Source organism: Gorilla gorilla, chromosome 12, assembly GCF_029281585.2.
Source record: "Gorilla gorilla gorilla isolate KB3781 chromosome 12, NHGRI_mGorGor1-v2.1_pri, whole genome shotgun sequence".
Taxonomy (NCBI): Eukaryota; Metazoa; Chordata; class Mammalia; order Primates; family Hominidae; genus Gorilla; species Gorilla gorilla.
The window spans coordinates 32,689,806-32,708,950 of NC_073236.2; the positions used below are offsets into that span (position 1 = coordinate 32,689,806).

Below are 19,145 nucleotides of genomic sequence, written 5' to 3' on the forward strand. Positions count from 1 at the left end.
ACTTCTCACTGCTGGATGCAATCGAGGCTGAACTTAAAAGGAGCCCTGGCCGTAAAGGAGTTCACGTTCCAGGAGAGAGGTCAGCCCCAGAGAGCCAGAGCGTGGGCAAGTATTGGTGTCCAACTCAGCCCTGGGCACTGGGCTTCCACGTTCTGAATTCATTAAACTGAGACACCAGAGCACTTGGCTTTCCCTTAATTAATTAAAATATCATGGAATAATCATTGTCTGATTTAATGTTCAAGAAGCCCTGGTAAAGGCTGGGAAGGAGGAAATTCATTAGCAGAGACTTTTACTGTCGCTGGATCTGCCGTTCTTATTCATTTCTCCTGCACCATCCACCCCTGGAGGAGAGGGCAGGACAGTGTTTTTAAAGATGTTGGAATTAATTTCACCATAAAACCTGAAAGAAAAAAAAATCCACCTTAACTAAAAACTAGCCTTATTTGTGTTTAAGGGGGAAAGCAGATACATTTGGGATTGAACATGGGCTGTGGAATTGTCTTCCTCAAGCCCAGCTGACAACAGAGACAGAGATTCAGGCTGTCCACTGCTTACGGCAACAAGTTCAACCTCCTCTGTCTGCATTGAGGAGTGTTGCCCCAAACTACTACCCGCCCACCACCATAGCTCTGAGCAGCAGCAACTGGCCATTCCTCCCTGTTCACAAACTACACTGCATTTCTCTACCCTGACTCCTTTTTGCATGCTGTTTCCTTAGCCTGGAATCCCCCACACCCACTCCTGCCAGTTCAAATGCCTGCCTCCTCTTCTGGGAAGTCTTCCTTGATCTCCCTCTGCTCTAACCACAAAGCAGACACCATATGCTGCCAGGATAGTGACCTCATCCCACCCATGTCTCCACTGGAGTCTGAGTTCAGGACCTGATTCTACCTACTTTCATATGGGAGGAATTCAGATGATTCCAAACATATGATTTTCGGCATCTTGTACCTGTCTGGCACCTGGAGAATGCTACTCTGTGTGTGGGAGGGGACAGCACTGTCTCAGCAAGTGAATTAAGTACTAGAATGCTTACACGGCAGGACACACATAGTCAAGGGCAGTAGTGTAAGATGATTAGGGCTGGTTAAAAATTTCGGGCAAGGTGAACGGTGGGGCTGTGATCGTAGCCCAGGCGTGAGAGGTAAAGAGGGTCTAGACTAAGTAGCTGAAGTGGGCATGCAGAAGAAAGGACAGGATGCATGAAGGATGATAAAGGAATACCAGTGGGACCTGCACCCACCTATACAGCATTCCTACAACAAAGACACCACAAAGACTGTCCTTAAAAACATTTATTTTCAGGGTGCAGAGGTCGTGACATCATGACATCTACAAAAACAGTAGAAAAACCCAGGTTTGGTGCAGGGAGTGGGGGCATTGTAATTATGTCTCCAAATGCTAACAGCTGTGGCAACGCATGCTCTCTTAGCCTCTGAAGAGGTCTCTGGGCGCTCACACTTGAAAACCCATGAGGTTGGAACAATCATGTTAATGCGCCTTTTTGGTTTTGGTGAAAATTTCAGACAGTGTGACATTAATTATTTATTTGTCTTTGCACAGAATGATGATGCTAAAGCCAGCCCCATACAGTCTTGATGCTCAGTACTTCCAGCATGGGCTCTGTCCACCCTGCTCTCTGGGTCTACATCCAGCCCTTCAGTTTTCACTAGGCAAATCTGAGGTGAGTCAACTGAGTTTGCAAAATGTGCTTATTAGCAGGTGTGGGATGTTCTACTACCTTCTTCAGAGCCACAGCATCCCTGTTCCTTCCCACATCATTTCACTAAGGGTCTGACCAAATCATCTCCCAACCATTCAAGACACAGGAGCATTAACTGCAGGCCCTCACACATGGAAGTCAGTCACAGTGCGTGGAGAAGGGAGGGGCGGGAGGTGCTGAGTGAGGAGTGGATGTGAGCAGGTCCCCTGGCAGCTCCAAACCCCAGTAGACAAGAACAGCTTCCAGCGCCATCCATTTCAATTCTCATCTTTTGTTTTCAAAGAGAGCTTCCAGTGTTTTAAAGTTTGAAAACCACTCATCTAGTTTTATTCCCTTTTTACTCAAATAAGGACACTGAGGCACAGAAAGTGAAGGAGACCCGCTCAGGGTCACACAGCGAGCCGGGGATTAATATGCAAATGGATCTCATGTTTCCAGAATCCCAGGCCAGTCCCCTTCTGCTGCATAGTACAGAAGGTGATGCCATCCCAATATTTTAGATATGGAATGGCAGGCTTACAGGCGGAAAGTTCACTTCCAACAAGGACTCCAAAATGTAATGCACAATGTGAGCGGTATGAAAGTGTGCCTTAAAAGTTGGGATGAGTCTTGATAAGAGTCCCTGAAGCCTGTGGATTGGCAACATCTGCCTTTACATAGTTTTGAGATGACCCTGAGTAGCAGCACCGTGGAGTAGAGAGGGGACCAAGGAGGGCCAGGTGCCCTGAGCTCTGCTCCTCTTTCAGAAGCCTTCAGGCCTTGGGCAAGTAGCTTCTCCTCTCAGAGCCTGGTTTCTTCATCTGCTAAAGGCAGGGACATTAACACCTGTCCTGCCCCATCTCCTAGAGTTGGGATCAAGCTTTATGAACTTAAAGGACTGTGCATAGTAAGGGATCTCAATTCTTATTTTAACATTGTAATCACCTAAGGATCTATTTTTTTAAGATAAGATAGCAAATATTCTCCTTTCTTTTTTCACTGAAAAAGAAAAAAAGAGAGCCTTACTCTTGGGTGAGGTCAAAATGTTTATAGGTAAAATATATTCTACTACAATCTAATTCCACAGTCTGGAGATAACACCTGACCCCTTTTTTTACAATTTGATCGTCAGAAGCCTGGTCTCCACTGCTTCTAACCACCTGTTTAGAGAATGCTAGGCTAGGCCAAGCACAGTGGCTGATGCCTATAATCCCAGCACTTTGGGAGGCCAAGGCGGGAGGATCACTTGAGCACAGAAGTTTGAGACCAGCCTGGGCGGCAACATAGGGAGACCCTGTCTCTACAAAAAAAAAAAAAAAAAAAAAAAAAAAAAAAAATAGCTGGGTGTGGTGGGGCATGCCTGTAGTCCCAGCTACTCAGGAGGCTGAGGTGGAAGGATCACTTGAGCCCAGAAAGTGGAGGTTGCAGTGAGCCGTGATCACGCCACTGCACTCCAGCCTGGGTGATAGAGCGAGACCCTGTCTCAAAATAAAATTTTAAAAAAGAGAATGCTAGGCTAACAAATGGATGCTGTGGTCTCCAAAGACCCAGCCAAGGCGCTCCTGAGTCTGGTAAAGAATCCCACCTAAAACTAAATCTCCTTAAAAGGGAAAAAGTTAGGAACAGAAGAGCTACAGCCAGCTGTCCACACGCTGGGGTAAAGCAATGGAATTTGTTTCTGAGGGAATACCATTTTAGAAAGAACACTAAAACCACACCTCCTGTTATTTTCCCAAAAGGCCATCTTACTCTAGGATGGCAGGGCTAAAAGGGACATTGATAACATGCAGTTAAAATGCCATACTCACAGATGAAGGGACCAGGGCCCAGAGAGGGGAAGGGACCTGTTCAGGTCACACAGCAAGTTACAGTCAGGCAGAGGACAGCTGGGACCCTCATCCCTCCTTCTACAACACACACTAAGTCACAGAGCACCACTAATAGGTCATAGACAAATGAGGTAAAGACTCACAGCTGACACGAGCCCTTTAGAAATTGCAAACATGCCATTCTGTGATCTCCCTGGAAGAGAGTAATTACAAAAAGACTTCTCATGGAACAATTCATTTCAAAAGAATAAAAAAGCCACATGCAAATCCGTTTCTCACTGTTTGCCCTTCTAAAAACTACATCTGCATACAAATCTAGTTTGCATCTAATTTTTAAAAACACACAAAAGGGGTCATCTATACACACAGGTTTTCCAACTCTTCATGAAGCACAAAGATCCGTTATTTGACTTTTCCATCATCCCATGATCAATGTTTCTAAGACCCTAGGAAGAAAAGGAGAAAAAGAATTAGAGAACGTAAGCCTGCTCCATTACAATCAACTATGTGTTACATGGAAGGTGGGGGAAATGATCCTTCACTTCGAATCTCTCCCCAGCAGGAAATGGTGCCAGTGGAGAGTGAAGGGCCCTGTGGAGTCCCAAGAAGTACTTTTAAGACCAAAAGGTGGACGTTTCAGAGCAGCAGACTCCAGCTTAATAAGATCTTTTCAACCATTGGAAAATCCACAGATGGCTCTCAGTGGTAGTGAGCTCTGTATCCCTGGAGGTATGCAAGCCAGAGCTGGCAATACTGTGTGTCACAGAAGGAACTCAAGACCTAGGCAGCAGTGATGGTCTTGAAATTCCACAATTTTTCATGGTATCCTTTTGATGTATTCACAACCCAGAATCATTTCTGCCTCAAAATATATGTGTATTTGAAAATTATAGATATATATATTTAAAACTGGAAACATATCTATATAAAACAAGTCACATGTCACCAGGAAGACAATTTTAAGACCCAATCTCCTAACTCTTCATTGAATTCCTATTTCACAGTTTTACATTTTCATATTTTTCTCCCCATTTCTAGGGCCTCTAACTACTCACGTACACCCATCCTTCAACCCTCATGCCACCTCCTCGATGATTCTTCCTTCATTTTCCCCAGTTCTAAGCTGCTTTTCATGCCTTAATATCTCCTCCCATTCCCTTACATCGCACTCCTTGTATTATAATTATGTCCACTTTTTGTTTTTCTGTGATCCCCTACAGACCAGAAGTAAGGCCTTGCACACAGAAGGTGTGCAACAGTAGTGGCTAAAAGAATAATATAACTAAAACCATGGCAAAATCCCCCTGCTTTTGAGAAACTCTATCAGACTTGTTTCTAATTTTTCCTGTTCTATTAAGCACCTGTTGATCAGCCTTGGTAATGGTGCCTGTTCACCACTGCTCCCCCATTCCTGTAAGAGGATCATGCAGGCCAGGCATGGTGGCTCACGCCTATAATCCCAGCACTTTGGGAGGCCAAGGCAGGCGGATCATGAGGTTGGGAGATCAAGACCATCCTGGCTAACACGGTGAAACCCCGTCTGTACTAAAAATACAAAAAAATTAGCCAGGTGTGGTGGCGGGTGCCTGTAGTCCCAGCTACTCGGGAGGCTGAGGCAGGAGAGTGGCGTGAACCCAGGAGGCAGAGCTTGCAGTGAGCCGAGATCGCACCACTGCACTCCAGCCTGGGTGACAGAGTGAGACTCTGTCTCAAAAAAAAAAAAAAAATGATTTGTCTGTAAGTGGGCGGGGCACACATCACATCCGAGCAGAAACTTTAAATGCAATGGTGTGTGCAGCTTGGCCACAGAACAGACATGTTCCACACTGGAGCTGTTCCTCCAGCTGGGTCCTGAATGAGGGGACACATGGGGCAGGGCCACAGCCAGCTCACAGCTATAACATGGAACATGAGCAAGTGATCAACATCTGTGGCTGTGAACCAGCAAGATTTTGGGATTTTTATGAGCAAAAGCTGGTTTATAAAGTGATCCCTTTCCCGAATTCCCAGTTCACCTGTAGGCAAGGAACAGATGCAACCCCAGCTGTCACCTGTGTGACTACAGACTAGGAGGCCCTGGCCAGAGGGGATGCAGAGATTCTCTCTGCCCCTACCCACAAGGAGATGTGTTGCAAAGCAGCACACAGTGCTGAGGACAGGAAGGCAAGGCCTGAGCCCCAGGAAGGAAGCTCAGGTGTCCTGAACAAGGAAGAGCTCCAGGAACACAAAAAGGAAGCTCAGGCATCTTCTTTGTGGGAATATTTTCACATGGACACTGTCTGCTACCTCTCTCAGTGTTCTTTCTAGAAGAATACAGAGGAAATATTCCCTCCAGCCCCAAACCACAACTGGTCTTTTCATCTCATGGACACACGTCATGTTCACAGCTCTTGTCTTTGCATGCTAAGAAGCTCAGAGGGAGATGTGTGCAGAATATACCAGGGATTCTACTGCTCATCTAAGTATGTCCCTACTCTTCTTTTGCTCTTTCCCTGGTTTCCTCCATTTACGTATTTTTCTTCTTTTTTTTACAGGTCTTATAAGCCACCTCAAATATCTCATAACATGGGTGTAAAATACTGAAAATGACTTAGAACATGTACATTTCTCCATCACATGCGGTCATCGGGAGCTGGGAAGTGGAAGCTCCTGTATTTACTCAGATCTAGAACCGTCACTGTGCTGTGGGACTCAGCCTCTCCCACCATGTTGGCTGCATGGCACTGGTACATACCCTCATCCTCCTTTCGCAGGGGGTTGATCTAGAAATACAACAGGCAAGTTTATACAGTTATATAAGGTACAGCAAAATGACTTCCTTAGTTAGTTCTTAATGATAAGTCTGCGCACTTCCTCCTTTTCAGAATAAGGTAAAACTTGCTCTATTTCTCTCCTTGCCTTGGCTGCCAAGGAGCACGCAGGTAAATTTCCTTCCCAGGGACCCTCTTGAAAGGCACACTCCCTATTGTGGCTCTCATCTGAATGATTCCTCCGCATACCTGCCTTTTACTGTGAGCTACCTGGTCTTTTGTATTAAAGGTGCAAGGTATAGGTTATTTGGAAAATACCTCAAGTTAAAAGAACAAAAATCTACTGACCAAAGAATGATCCACAAAGTATTCCCTATAGGGGCAGCCTCTACAAAATACCACCAGAGATAACCTCTTTTCCCTGTCTTTTCTCCTAAGAAAATAGAGGAATGTGCTTGATTTGAAAAAAACCACACAGCCAATTGCATTCCCAATCTCTCAGCTGGGTGGAGAAGAGTCACCAAGCCTCCCACAGCTGTGGGTGGAATGAGGAGGTTGTCCTTAGGGAGCACCCCAAGGATGTTCACAGCCAAGTCCATAACCAGCTCGTGTCTTTTTTGCTTTCTCTTGTTACAACCAACCGCTTCCATCAATTACAAATCATCCTACGGACCACGCGCTGGTGTACCCACATCAGCTCATTTTAAACTCATGCCAGTCGTGGGGGAAGGGTGAGCATTATGGTCTTCTTTTTACAGGAGACTCACAGGTAAATCACAGACTGCCAGGGCCACAAAGGCACTCAGAGGTCTTTCAGTTTGAAGCCCTCTTTCAACAACAGTGGAAATGGAGGCTCAGAAAGGTACAGTGACGACCCAACACGGACCCCTATCTCCTCATTCCATCACTCTTTCAAACATGTGGCATTCTTCATCTTGGTAAAAGTGCTGCGAGTGGCAGGAAAGAGCTCTGAAGGAGGACTCGAATGTGCGACCTTCTACCTTTACCAGTGGGTGACCTTAGGCAGGTGTACTAGTTCCTTGGGCTGCTGTAACAAATTGCCACAAGCTGAGTGCCTTAAAACAAACACATTTATTATCTACAGTTTTGGAGATCAGAAGCCCAAAGGGGGCTAAAATCAGTGGGCTAAAATCAAGGTGCCAGCAGGGCTGCATTCTTTCTGAAGGCTCTCAGGAGACTCATTTTCTTGCCTTCTCCAGTTCCTAGTGGATGCTGGCACTCCTTGGCTGTGGCCCTTTCCAACATCATCAAAGCCAGAAATGGTGAGTCAAGTCCTCCTCACATCGAATCACTTCAGTCTGCCTCTGACTCTTCTGTTTCCCTCTTCCACACTTAAAGACCCACCTTTAAATTGGCCCACCCGGATAATCCAGGATAATCTCCTTATCTTAAATCTCCTTATCTCAGCTGTTTAGCAACCACAACCTCCCTCCCACCACCTTGCCACGTAACATCGCACGGTTCTGGGGGTGAGGACGTGGACATCACTGTGAGGCCATCACTTTGCCCCTGGCAGCAGAACACGCATGTTCCCAGCAGATCTGAAACCTGCCCTGCCTGCCTCACAGTTACTGGAGGGGCCAGTGAGAAACGGGTAAGAACAGCTTTGAAACATGTAATGTGTTGTAGAAATATAAAGGATGGTTTAAAATGGTCAGTCAATAATATCCAATAATCCTAAACACTCACCAAAATCCAGGCCATGGCCTCATGGTCAGAAGGGCCCCCTCGCACTTGGACAGCTATATTGACATGGTCCCCAAGCAGCTCCTCCAGTGCTTGGGTGCCCTCAGGGGACTTCGTGACCTACAGGGGACAGGAATGCCAGGAGGGGGCTTAGAAAAAGCAATTCTGGATAAAGACCATCCCATAGGCTTCCTTGCCCTCCTCCTTCCTCCTCCTCCCACTGACTCAAAAACGGAAACCCTAGCACTGCTCATGCCTATGCAAATGACATCAGTCATTTTTTAAACCTACTTGTACATATAGACAGCACGCTCTGCCGGACAGCAAAGACCTGAATATCACCACTATCCCACAGAAAGATTCAGAATTTCAATGCCTGTCTCAGGGCTGTTGACATTAAGGGGACAACATTCACTGTGATCTTTGCCGGTCTCTCAAAAACTGGTCTTTAGAAGATTTGGTTTTGGAATAGGACTGAGTCTTCTGCCACCAGCCAGGTCTGTCTGAAACACAGCCCCGAAGTGAAGCAGGATACACACACACATGGCCACCGCAGCTGAAGCTGACTGGGTAAAAGTACAGCTTTCTGGGTCCCTAAGTGGCCAAGGGTGTAAGTGGCACAGGAAGGGTTGCGATGTCCCCTTCCAAGGGGAGAGGTTTGGGGTAGAAGTTTCGAGGCAGAGGAGTGGTACAGATGATATCTTTTCTTCATCCTCTGGCCCACCTATAAAGGCATATATATATAAACACACTTAAAAGAAAAACATTTTTACCACTCACGTCTGTTCTCCCTGTCTCTTTCACACACACACACACACACACACACACACACACACACGAGATGCATGAGTTCTTGGACAGAAATACCTTTCTCCACGTGATGACTGGGGTAGGCACAGCCCTCACTTCACAGGACAGGCCCACCTGCACCCCGGTGACTTTGTGAACACTTCGGGGAGGAACGACGACCACAGGAGCTAGGAGGAGGAGACAAGGAGACGCAGCCTTTACCCTGCCGGGTTCCAAGCAACCCACCTCTAAATTCCCCTGCCGCCGAGAGCCCGCTGTGATGTCCTGACATGAGGGGAGTGGCACGTCATGCTTGGGCAGGAATCCTAAAAGAGAGATTTCCTCAGACCTGGAAAGCTGCCGACCGATCTCCTGATCCAATGATTGTTTTACCAGTGGGGAAGCAGGGGTCCAGAGGGGAAGGGCGACTTCCCAAATTCCCCCAGCACCATCTGTGGCAGAGCTTGGGCCTCAGTGCTCCCTCCCAGGGTCCGTTCCAGGCTCCGGCTGCCATCTGCTATAGCTCAACCAGGAAACACGGCAGCCGACTCCTAGAGGGGCTGGTATCATGCCACCAACGGCAGAGTATTCTAACAGATGGGCTTTTCTCCTTCCACGTGGAGGGTGTTAGGAAGAAGAATGCCAGGAAGAACAACTGCACACACCCTGGAGCTCAACCCCCTGCTGTCCATTCAAGATGCCCATTTGCATGCACAGAGTAAAGACTCCCCAGGGCTCCCCCACTCCTTCTGCCTCCCCATCCCCAGAAGCCGACCCAAGCCTGGGCAAATCAGGGAATCAGGGAAATGTGGTTCTAGACTGCCAGAACATGACGGAGAGGAGAGGGAGGGTATGGGCTCCCTGGACAGGACCCAGTGTTAGATGTTTCAAACTCCTACTCCACACTCTGCCTTCCTCCCCGTGCCTGGCATCTGCTCTGCTCACACTGGGCTGGAATAATCAAGGCCAGGCGTTTCTACCTGCTCTCACCTGCATTGGACAGCAACTCGGCCACCCTGGCATCCAGCACCACAGTGTGTTGGGCAATGTGTAGTGTAGAGGCCTGGCCAGGGAATGCTCCCACCCAGCTGTCATCTATAAGGTGGGGATCACACCCCTGCTTCCTAGGGCGGTCAAGCTGATCTAACTATGGAATGAGTGAAAAGTGTAAGTTAATGTGATATGCAAGTGAGGGCCAGGAGCAAAAGGAAGACTGGATGAACAAACACATGAGAAATCAAGGAACAAACATGTTCATTTCCAGGCCATCAAACTGCAGAGTCTAGAACTCCTAGGGCTTTGCCTGGTGACTCAAAGACAGCCCTGTTGTTCTCCACAAGACTGCACCTGGATAAGGCTGCAATACAAAAGGAGAGCAAAGGGAGGAGACAGAAGGCAGGAGGAAGGAGGTGACGGACAGCGTCGCATCACACCCCAATGCACAGGAGGATCAGGGTGCAGAAAGGAGACTAGTTTGGCCCCTCCAGACAGACTGGGAAGCAGACCCTGTCAAGCCAGTGCCAAAAAAATCTCTGGAAAATCGCCTTAGAGCCACAGTCTCAAACTAGAGAGGCTCTTTAGCATCCTGATTCTCTGTGATTCTGTGCCTGACCATGTATGACATGCTCGCACAGCCTCCATTTGCATGCCTTCAGGGATGGAGAACTCACCACCTACAGAGCCAGGCCATTCTGTCTTTGGAGGGCTCCACTGGTAAGAAAGTGCATCCTCACCTAGAGCTAAAGCCTGTAACTCCCACCTGTTGATCCTGGGGCTGCCCTCTGGAGCCCCATAGCCCCTGGGTGTCCCAGCAGCCCACCAGTGAGTTGAATACAGACTGCCCTCCCCATCCCAGGCTGCTTTCCTCCCCCTCTATCTGATCCGCCCACTCATTCAGCTGTACCCATCTGAGGGCCCTCTGAAGGGTGGTGCCCAACCCATGTGCCTGAATGTAGCCAAAGCCCCTGGAACCAAGATCCTAGATGTCTAACGTTGCCTGACAGCCACAGAGAGCCACAACACTGAGCTCTCTGGCAGGAGCCCCATCTGTGATGACAAAGACAGTCTAATTTATTCACATTGTCCCGCCAGCGCCTCCCCAACCACACAAGCGCTGGGATGCCGCCTCCAGGGGAGCCCAAACCAGTGCTCCAGTGGCTCGCTGTGGTGACAGTCAGAAAGACCTGGATACCAAGGGGACTCTCAATCAGCCTGGTTTACTTTTGTTCATGTAAAGTCATACATTTTAAATGTGATTTCATCAATCCCTTTCAGGCCTAAATGAGTAAACCAGTAAATCACAATTCATCTCTCTCTCCTCATGTTTCAGTCTGTCTCTCTAACAACTACAATTAAGAAAGACTGTCTTGGAAATACTGACTTTGTAACTGATTTTGTGGCAAAAAATACAAATTCCTTTACAAAAGAAGCCCTGCTTTTAAAGGGACGTCAAAGCACATTAAAGGGACATTTAAATTTGTATTTATTTATTTATTTATTTTTAAATTTACACAAAGCACAATTCGTTCCTTCTGGTGTGCAGTTCTAGGTTTTGACAAATGGATACAGTCATGTAATTACCACTATAGCCAAGATACAGAACAGTTGTTCTGTGACCTCAAAAAATTTCATGTTGCTCATGCCATAATAATCCGGTTCTAATTTTTTTTTTTTTGAGGCAGAGTCTCATGTTATCACTCAGACTGGAATGAAGTGGCACAATCATAGCTCACTGTAGTCTCGAACTCTAGGGCTCAAGCAATCCTCCTGCCTCAGCCTCTTGAGTAGCTGGGACTACAGGCATGCACTACCATGCCCAGATAATTAAAAAAAATTTTTTTTTTGTAGAGATGGGTCTTCCTATGTTGCTCAGGCTGGTCTTAAACTCCTGGCCTCTAACAATCCTCCCATCTTGGCCTTCCAAAGCTCTGGGAATACAGGCATGAGTCACTGTATTCCCAGCCCTGTTTTTAATTTTAACATATTTTAACATATCTGATTTTAAATTTAAAATACTTTTATCCATAGTAGCTCTTTATAATCAATAATAATAACACTGTTATTATGCTATCAGCTAGCACAGCGCTCGCTGTGTGCTAAGCACTCCTCTGCCTACAGGTATTAACTTGTTTATCTCTCCAGCAATCTCACCAGCTGCCAGATGGTGGCGCTGCCCTGGGTTACCGAGCATTAAAGGGTGTAGTGAGGAGGCTGAGCCCAGTGATCTGTCTCCAGATCCCAAGCTCTTCTGAACCACTGTGCTAACACCATCCTGCCTTTTCCCTAGAGGACCCTTCCATGTACACCACCCTTTAATCCTCACGGCAGCCCTGTGAGGTAGCTGCTTCCATCCCCATTTTACAGATGAGAAAACCAAGACTCAGAAAGGTAAAGTGCCCAGAGGAACAGGGACTCAAACCCAGGCACCATGATTCCATTCACTCCCACACTGGTTTCTAAAGTGGAACATCTGTTATCTGTGTGGTCTCCGATCCAGAATAAGAGATGAGTTGCTTAGGGATTGTGTTGGGGGATCCCCAAGACAACTCTACGGTTCAGTGATTTCCTAGGAGGACTAGGAGGACTCACAGGACTCAGCATATAGTGGTACTCAGGCTGTGATTTATTACAGTGAAAGGATTTTCCCATCTGGCAAAATCAGCCAAGGGAAAAAGTCAGGGTTGGGGAAGCAGGCCCAAGATTCCAAGAGCCCTCCCCATGGAGTCACAAGCATATGAAATGCTGTCTACCAGAGAAGCTCAAGAGGAACTTGGCGCCCAGGGTTTTTACTGGGAGCTGGCCACAGAGGCACTCTCTGCCTAACTGAATACCCAAATTCCACACTCCAAGAAGGAAAGCAGGGGTTCAGCATAAACCACATTGTTTGTACAGTTCAGGCACAGTGAGCCACTCTCATCAATTCTGAGAAGAGTGGAACCCCCCTGAAATCTAAGTCCCCAGATACCAGCCCAGGGCCAACCTTGCCAGCAGGCCTTTCTGAGGATACGGTCGCAGGCCTGCCGTGTTAGCTCTTTTCTATACAACAATGAAACACCCCAAACATCACCCCCAGGGAACAGCTCTTGTGAAGATAACCCATAACATGAGCAATGTGTCCTTGACACCAGCAGGACATTTCTAGTCCCTACTATCCCCAAGGGCTCATTCCAGCATGGCACTGGAGTGCTCAACATCATGGCTGCCACCACAGGCAGGAAGGACAGCGTGGCAGACAGGGGTGGAAGAGTCCAGGTTCAAATCCTTTCTCTGCCACGTCCCAGTCCTGGCCTTAGTGTCTTCTTCTTTAAAATGGGCACAGGAATCTATTCCCTTTCCCAGCCCACTCCCCAAAGGCTGTTGTGAGGAACAATTGCAAGACCCCTTACAAACTGTAAAAGACCTCTGCAGAGGGAGTTGGGGACTCAGCAGGGTGTGCTGTCCCCAGGCGTCTCCTCTAAAGCTCCTTGCATGCATGAGAGCCTCCTCTGGCCTTGGGTGAGAGGCACCAGGGACCATGACTACAGCCCGCACTCTGGGGAGCCAAGCACATACTCTTACTGTTGCCAGAGCCGCCACACTGCCAGAGGAACCAGGGCTTTCCTTTCTGCCTGCCTTTCACAAGAATGATGTGGCTTGCAGGAGGGAGGATGGCTTCTAGCTAGCCCAGTCTGTGAATGTGGAAGCTTCATCCCCCTATAGCTCTTCCTTGCTGATACTTGTTTCCTTCTGCTTGTGCCAGCAATAGCCCTAGAATTGCACAAATCCAACCATCCAAGGGCTAACCAGCAGGTAAGACAGTCACCCAGATGCACACGGTCACAGGAGGCAGTACTGTGCGGTGAGCAAAAACAGTACCAGAGGGAGACTCAAATGCCCAGGGGTCTGGCTGCCAACCACTTGAGCTTGGGCAAGTTGCTAATCATTTCCTTTTTATCTGCAAATGAAGATAATGACCGCAGCCTCGCATCCTTGGGGTGAAGGGAGAAAATGGATGTGACTGTGTTATTAACTGTGTGGATCTGTACAAATGAAAGGGATCAATATTATTATAGTGTGTGGTGATTTGTCCCCCTACCTCATCAATTATATCGACCATTGATGTCTGGAATGAAAAAATCTTCCCAAATCCCTCTGAGATTTCTTTAAAGTTAATGGTGCTAGGGAAAGAAAGGATATCAAGTCATCCCCCAGGACCCCATCTGCTTGTATTAAAAAGCACACAACCGAAGATTTTAATAATCAACACACTGAACAGCCCTGATAATTTATGCTAACAGTCACGTTATGATGTGGAACAAGAAACAGCTTAATCCTGCTCCCTGCAGCCTCTGCCTCAGATCTCCTCCCTCAGCATGAAAGGGTTTTGAGCACAAACCCCCTTCTTTGTCCCTCTCACGAAGTGGCATGCGCTGCCTCTCCTGGTTACCTGGTAACACACACTAGCACAGACCTAGGTTTCTAAGTGGAGCTGGAATTTCAACCAAGGTGAATTTTCTAAGATTCAGGGTCTCAGGAGCTCACCGAAGCTGCCAGGGCTCAATGCCCTGGCGGGTGCTGGCCAGGACCCTGTTCCTATCTAATTTATCATTTGAAACGTGACATTAACTTGCTGTCCGTAGGACCCCAACCCTCTCCCAATGCTAACAAATAGGGTGCACACACTGAACTATCCAGGCTTTAGAGTAATGCGAGCAATAATAATCATCATAATACTAAGGCCATACCACCTTACCAGTGAGAAGCTGAACCAATAATTCAGAATGCATCGAAGACCCACGTATGAATAATTCTTACTGTTGGAAACTGCTTTTGCATCCTTCTTCTTCCTCCTCCTCCTCCCCCTCCTCCTCCTCCTCCTCCTTCTTCTTCTTTTTTTTAGACAGGGCCTCACTCTGTCTCCTAGGCGGAGTACAGTGGCATGATCATAGCTCACTGTAGCCTCGAACTCCTGGGCTCAAGAAATCCTCCTGCCTCAGCCTCCCAAGTAGCTGGGACTACAGGCACATGCCATCATGTCCAGCTAGTTTTTAGAATTTTTTGTAGAGATGGGATCTTGCTGTGTTGCCCAGGCTATCCTTGAACTCCTGGCCTCGAGCAATCCTTCTACCTCAGCCTCCCGAAGTGCAGAATGAAGCTTCCCCCTTTGGCCTTACACCCAAGGCTCGCAATGGCCTACCCCAAACTACTCTGGGGTGTCATCTCCTTTCCCAACCATCCTACCAGGCCTCGGCCCTATGGGCCCACTTGCACACCCACCAAAGGGCTCCCACCTCTGAGCCTCAGTTCATGCTGTGCCTCCCCCTTGCTAGCATTGGGATTCTCTCCCCATCCTTCAAGGCTTCTCTCAGGAGCTATAGCCCAGTGCTAAATAGAGGGACAAGTGACAAACCTTGGGAAAAACAGGAAGGTGGACCCAGATTGAGAAACCCCCAAGATTCAAGGCTGGCGGGTGCACAGCACCTTACTGATCAGGTTGCTAGCGGCTAGCTGTGCAGCGCCCATCTGAAAATAGCGAGGCAGGCCAGGCATGGTGGCGCACGCCTGTAATCCCGGCACTTTGGGAGGCTGAGGCAGGCAGATCACGAGGTAGGAGATCGAGACTATCCTGACTAACACAGTGAAACCCCATCTCTACTAAAAATACAAAAAACAAAATTAGCCGGGCGTGGTGGCGGGCGCCTGTAGTCCCAGCTACTCAGGAGGCTGAGGCAGGAGAATGGCGTGAACCCAGGAGGTGGAGCTTGCAGTGAGCCGAGATCGCGCCACTGCACTCCAGCCTGGGTGACAGAGCGAGACTCTGTCTCAAAACAAAACAAAACAAAACAGCCAGGCAAACCTACACTGGAGCCCTTTCACAGCTGGGACCAGCCAGGTGGCTCCGGGGAATTTCTTTCCATGTGCCTCAGCTTTCCCTTCTATCAAATGGGAAGGAGACCTCTCCAGGACACTTGTAAAAATCATGTAAAAAGATGGGTGCAGCCCAGGGATGGTATCTCATGTCTGTAATTTCAGCACCTTGGGAGGCTGAGGTGGGAGGAGTGCTTGAGGCCAGGAGTTCAAGAACAGCCTGGGAAACACAGTAAGATCCTGTCTCTACAAAAAATTCTAAAAATTAGCTGGGCATGATGGCATGTGCCTATAGTCCCAGCTACTTGGGAGGCTGAGGCAGGAGGATTCCTTGAGCCCAGGATCACAGTGGGCTGTGATCAAGCCATTGTATTCCACCTGGGAGATACAGTGAGACCCTGTCTCAAAAAAAAAAAAAAAAAAAGGATGCAAAAGCAATTTCCAACAGTAAGAATTATTCATATGTGAGTCTTCCATACATGTGTGCGGATCAAAGGATCACTCTCATTATGTGGCAGTTTGGGGCATTTCAGGGCATAGGAGGAAAGGGCAGAATTTAAGCCTGAAAACTGCTTCCCCAGGCTCCTCAGAAGCATGTATAAGGGCCCTTCACACACTGTGAACAACATAATAAATACTTCCCGAGGCCTCATTCCATGAAATCTAGGTGCTTGGGTACCCAAGGAGTCAGGAGGGGTGATTTTATCATGAATATTGAAGCAGAACAGCCCTGCTCTGACTCAGTCTGTTTTCCTTCAACTGGGATCCCCAGAGGCATTGTTAAAAAAACGCTCCCGCTGTGTCTTGTGAATAAAAGATGGCTTTAGGGCAGCACAGAATGAGCTGCTGCCTGGGCTAGGAAACATCCCCCGTCCAAACCTTCATGCTTTATCTGGACACAAGGGCAGAGGCCACACTAGCACTTCAGGACAGAGAGTGACAGGCAAACAGTGCCCGGTTCTGTGGTGGATGACACAAAGGCTGGTGCGGAAGAAGGGCTGAACCCCGGGGAGGCCTGACGCCTGTCAGTAATGAGATCATGAAAACCAGTTCTGAGTTGCTTCCGTGTGGCCCCACGAACATCTTTATTCCCTGGGTCTGTGCCTGGGGTGGGCCTCAGATCCCATAGATCAGAGTGAAGGGGCTGTCACATTTACTTGTCATTTGGTAATTTTCAGTGAATTAGGGGTATGGAGTTTCCATCTGCCATCTGGCCTCACTCTGGTAACCATGGTAACCACCATCTGCCTGACTTAATACTATCAAGTCCTGTGCCGAAAGAGCACTGGACAGGGTGTTGGGACCAGGGAGCTGGTCATCCTTTACTGGTCACCCTGGACAAGGGCTCTGACCTTGCTGGGTCTCAGTCTCTTTCTCTGTATAACAGCAGATTTGGTCTGAATGTCTTTAAGGTGCCTTTCTCTTAGGAAGAGAATGCCACTCTGGGGAGAAATTATCTGAGATCATCAGCACCATTTATAGTCTGAGGACCTGGTCAGCATTTCTTATGTCTCCTGCATGTGGAGTTAAAAGTGTTACCTGTCTGGAGACAAAGAGAATTGCCTGTGAATTAACTGCTGAGGAAAGCAGTTATAAAAACGAGTGATAGGAACTAGCAAAAGGAAAGAGACAGGACTGTTTAAGTGCCACAGGGTGGAAACTAACTGTTCCGAGTAAAAGGGACCTCAACAATGACTTCACTGGGGCTGATATGGCCAGAGAGGGGAAGGGGCCCGTCCAGGGCCACTCAGGGAGCCAGCAGCAGCACAGATGCACCCCCAGCCAGCTCTGACCTCCATGGGGAGCTTCAGCTAGGAACAGCCAATGGTGACTTTCCTGTGCTCAACTGGCCACACACTGGTTTTACATTTCCCAGGACAGGAGGCTTCCTGCCCCATCTCCAACAACCCATTGCGTCTCCTGGACTTGGGTACATCTACCTGAACTACTTGAGAGGAAAGACTACTAGATACTTCTTAAGGCTTGGAAAGGTCTCACCCCACCCCAAGCTTCTTTCTTGAAGCTAAGTCATTACACTGACTTAGGCACTAAAGTCTGGACTTGGTCTCTGGGCTCAGGCCAGAATTATTTCCCAGAAGCCTGAACCCCAGGCCAAAACCCAGGCTCCTTGGGACTCACTGGCCACCTTCTCACTCACCCTAAACTCAGCACTGCCCACTCCAGGCAGAGTACACAGCGGCACTTCAAAACCTAGTGGGTGGGATACACTCATGCTTAGGAAGCCGGTAAAGCAGTGCTAACGTTTTGGTTTCTTTTTGTTTGGTTTTCAAAAGGTACATAAAGAGGGTGGGCAACTATAGCACTCAGAGATTATTTTACTGTGATGTTAATGAAGCTTAAGTTTCTAAGTCCCTAGCATTTCATAATAAGTTTCTAAGTCCCTAGCAGTTCTATTCCTTTACTTAAGGCAGGACTCTCCAAATTATATATGTTTTAGAAGCACGAAACCTGGGTCTGCCCCTAATAGCACCACAATCTTTTCAGACCTTACGTCTCCAAAGGTCTTACTTTTCCTGGATGGAGCTCCCTCAGCATCCCAGCTCAGCCCCTTCCCATACCGGGGGCCCTGGTGCTCTGGTGCTATGGCCTGGTGACTACTGATTCCCCAGTCTGGAACTCATCCTCTTCCCGCATCCTCAACTTCCCTTCCTCCCCTATCCTCTACTTCCCTTCCTCCCCATTCAAACAATCCACCTAGCGCTGGATACCTGGGAACTCGGATCCCCCTCCTTAACTCCCAGTCTCCTGCTGGGCAAACATACCATGCCAACAAATAAGTGACTGCATCAGCAGGTACTTAAGTACCAAAAGGGGTAGCAGGCTCACCAAAAATTCGACTAGCACAGTGAGTGGCGTCTCCAAGGATTCTCGCCCCAGTCTCTCTGAGCACGAGGAGAGATAAGAAATACTGCTCCCTAAGGGGAAACTGAGTGCCAGGCAGCGCCGTCCACCACTGGGCAGGGGGATCCTTCGCTCCACACCCCAGAGGGTTGGAATCCCTCCTTCTCTACCCACCCAATCCCCGACCCTGACTCACCGAACTCGCAAGGGCCGTCGCGCGCCTTGTGCAGGTGACCGGGGTGTGCGCGGGGCGTGTGCCGAGCGCGCAGGCGCAGCGCGCAGACGCTGGGGTACTAGCGACCGTCGGAGCCGCAGACGGTGCCGCGCTGCGCGCACACGCAGAGCCCGGTGCCCTCGGGCGCTGCCCCAGCGGCCCGGCTCGCGCATACCAGGCCGGGGCCACAGCGCCCGCCGGCGCGGCCCCCGCAGCTCGCGCCCTCGGCTCCCAGGCGGCGAGCGCAGCAGCCGCACTCGTCGAGCGCCGAGATCCCGGGCGCCGGGCAGGGCGCGGGCGCCGGGCAGCCCTCTGGCCGGCACGGACCACACTCGGGGCGCCGGCCGCCCACGTCCCGGATCCCGAAGCTCGGGGACAGCGGCGGCAGCAGCGGCAGCAGCAGCAGAAGCAGCAGCGGCAAGAGCAGAGACAAGCGCGGCATG

General features: G+C 48.9%; 1 pseudogene; it reads right to left on the bottom strand.

Moving 5' to 3' along the window:
* Positions 1–1,288: 1,288 nt before the first annotated feature.
* Positions 1,289–19,144, bottom strand: LOC115935808 (insulin-like growth factor-binding protein-like 1; annotated as a pseudogene).
* Position 19,145: the final 1 nt, after the last annotated feature.